Here is a 2,702-nt window from a genome sequence, read left to right as displayed (position 1 = left end):
CACTTCCTGGCTGGTTGAACTGTGTCCAGCTCTCTAATCTCTCTGGCCCTCAGTTCGTCATCTGCAATAGGACAAAAATAACCATAACCTAACAGGGTTATTAAAATTAAATTAGACAACTTATATCCTGGCATTGGGACATGACATTTTTTCAGGCGTATGGTGAGTGCCCAGTAAATGTTTGCTTTATTCATCTCCATTGCAATAAATTCATTTCAAAAATATCCGTGTGTTGGAAGAGGCACTTCTTCATCAGCCCTGCGCATCCTTGCTGGGTGTGCCACCAATGCAAGACTGTGATGTTCTTACCTGAGTCATATCTCAGAGTTGTGTTTGCAGACAACAACCTGGAGAGACAAGACAGTGACTCCCCCTGGACCAGTATCAGGCTTGTATCTTACACTATTAAAGCAGATTCTCTAAGCCTAATGCCCATTGTCTGTCATACAATGTACTGCATGAGCAGACTACTATAGAGGCCCACCAGTGTCACCCCCATGGAATTTAGCTTGACTCATAAAAAGGATACAAACCAACAAGAAGTACTTGTCACTTATTGTGCCCTGAGTAATCAACTACCTGTCTCTGACCCAGGAGTCTTGTGTCTTGGGTTAGAATCCATGAAATAGTAACAAGCTAACTTATCAGCTTGCATATTTTTTAAAAAATGCCAGACACTTCACAAAATGCTGACCCCCAATTCCTCAGTTCTCCCTGCATTCACACCCTTTGCACAGTAATTTTTCAGCAACTTCCATTAAGAGATGCATTCTAGGTTACACCCCTTTGAGTCTGTACTGGACTTTTGAGTTTCTTTGGCCAATACAGTGTGGTGAAATGATGACGTAGTAACTCTAATAGACCCAAACATGGTTGAACTTTGAAGCATTGTACAGACAATGTCCACAGACACTGCAGGCTCCTCTCAGTTCCTCGGAACCCAGTCTCTGCCATGTGAACAACAAGGTGCCTTCTGGAGGCAGAGAATCACATGGGGGAAGTCCAGGTGTCACAGCTGAGGCCATCCCAGATCAGTCTCAAGGTAGTGAAGCCCCAAACATGTGAATGAACTGAGCCAGGATCAGCAAAGCTGCCCGCTTGACCCACAGCTTCTCATGTGCCAAGAGTGATCCCTTCCACATCCAGAAGAACTGGCCAGCTATCTCACAGACTCGTTAGAAATCGCAAACCCTTTTTCCTCTAAGCCAGTGTGTTCTGAAGTGGTTTGTAATCAGCAATGACTACTACGCAATCTTCACTTTTACTGTCTTGAATTTACAGGGATTCTGTGAGAAAAACATAGAAATTGACACCTTCTGAGAACCTACTATGTGCCAAGTAAATGACCTTTTAAGTAGGCATTATCATCCCCATTTTACAGATGAGGAAACCAAGGCTCAGAGAGGAAGAGCTATGGCCCAGTGTCACCCAGAAGAGCCAAAATTCCAGACCAGATCTATGCATTATTCCTCCACCCCAAGACTCCAGCTGGGACCCAGAGTTCAAGGGACTCACAAGCATGATGGTCGCACTCTTGTTGAAGATCTTTATATAAGGCTTCAGGATGTTGAAATGGAAGGCGGGCGTCAGCATCCCACGGTGGTGGCTCCATCTGTCACCGCCACTCACCAGTATCCCCTCGCCTAGTAGGGAAGCCAAGGACAGTGGGCAAGAGCAGCACCTTCCCCAACCCTGCCCAAGGTCATCCCCAACCCCTTTCATGTGCAGGTACTCACCCAGCCAGGGCTTCAGAAACCTGATGAAGAGATCATCCTTGGGTGCAATGGCAGCTGGCGTGAATGAGGACCATCAGGGGCCATGTAGAAGGCAAGAGAGGAACTTCAGGTGTAGGGCAAGGCTCCCTACCAGCACTTTCCCCACTCCATGCCCAGCATAGCGGGAAGGGGGCCAAGGGCAAAAGACGAAGGGAGGATAGAGGAAGAAGGACCAGCCCAGGCTGCAACAGCACAGTTGCAAATGACACAACCTAACAGGGCATAGCACAGCCCAGCACGCCTTGACATGGCTCCTATATGTCCCGACATGTTCTGCAACAACCGAGCACAGCTCCACACTCTACAAAATAACTTTAAGGAGCCCAGGACACCCTGTCTGCCCCAGCACTCTCTGTCATCTCCTGACATGGACCTGAGATAGTCTGACATGACCTCTGTGTACCCCACATACAGGCTCCAGATAGGGTTTAAATATGATTTCTTAAATGTCCCAGATGTGTCCCGGGTGTAACCAAGACTTTTCTTCAAGCATGATTGGAATGGATTTCGAAACCTGGCTCAGGAAGACTAAAATAATAACTGACAAATTCCAAAGAGACCCTAGCTCCCAGACCTTGGACAAGCTGCAAACATGGCAAAGAGATGACAAGGAGGAGAAAAGACAATTTCAAATCACATGTTAGAGAAGAGCCAGAAAGTCTCTGACATGCCCCAAGTGTCCTTGGTCAAAGCTGAACCACACACATGATGACTTCTCCATACGATCCCAGGTTAAACAGAAAAGATATAACCAGGTATAATATTGAAACTATAGGCTATTTATGGGACCCCTGGGGGAAAGCTGAGCTTTCTGACAAGAACCGAGCCGCTGGGACCCATGGTTGACACCATAAGAGAAAGGCTGCCTTAAAAGAAAAAGTGATGCAGAGAAATGGTGAAATTAAGAAAAGGAGACAGATTCCTGAT

At 46.6% G+C, this 2,702-nt stretch overlaps 1 protein-coding gene across 2 annotated transcripts in view; it reads right to left on the bottom strand.

Moving 5' to 3' along the window:
- Nucleotides 1–2,702, bottom strand: part of LOC105540096 (cytochrome P450 4F12) — a 54,476-nt gene that overhangs the window by 13,839 nt on the left and 37,935 nt on the right. The window lies entirely within an intron of this gene.

This window comes from Mandrillus leucophaeus, unplaced genomic scaffold (genome assembly GCF_000951045.1).
Source record: "Mandrillus leucophaeus isolate KB7577 unplaced genomic scaffold, Mleu.le_1.0 Scaffold215, whole genome shotgun sequence".
Classification (NCBI taxonomy): domain Eukaryota; kingdom Metazoa; phylum Chordata; class Mammalia; order Primates; family Cercopithecidae; genus Mandrillus; species Mandrillus leucophaeus.
Note: the sequence above shows the minus strand (reverse complement) of the source record. Positions and strands in the feature narration are given on the sequence as shown.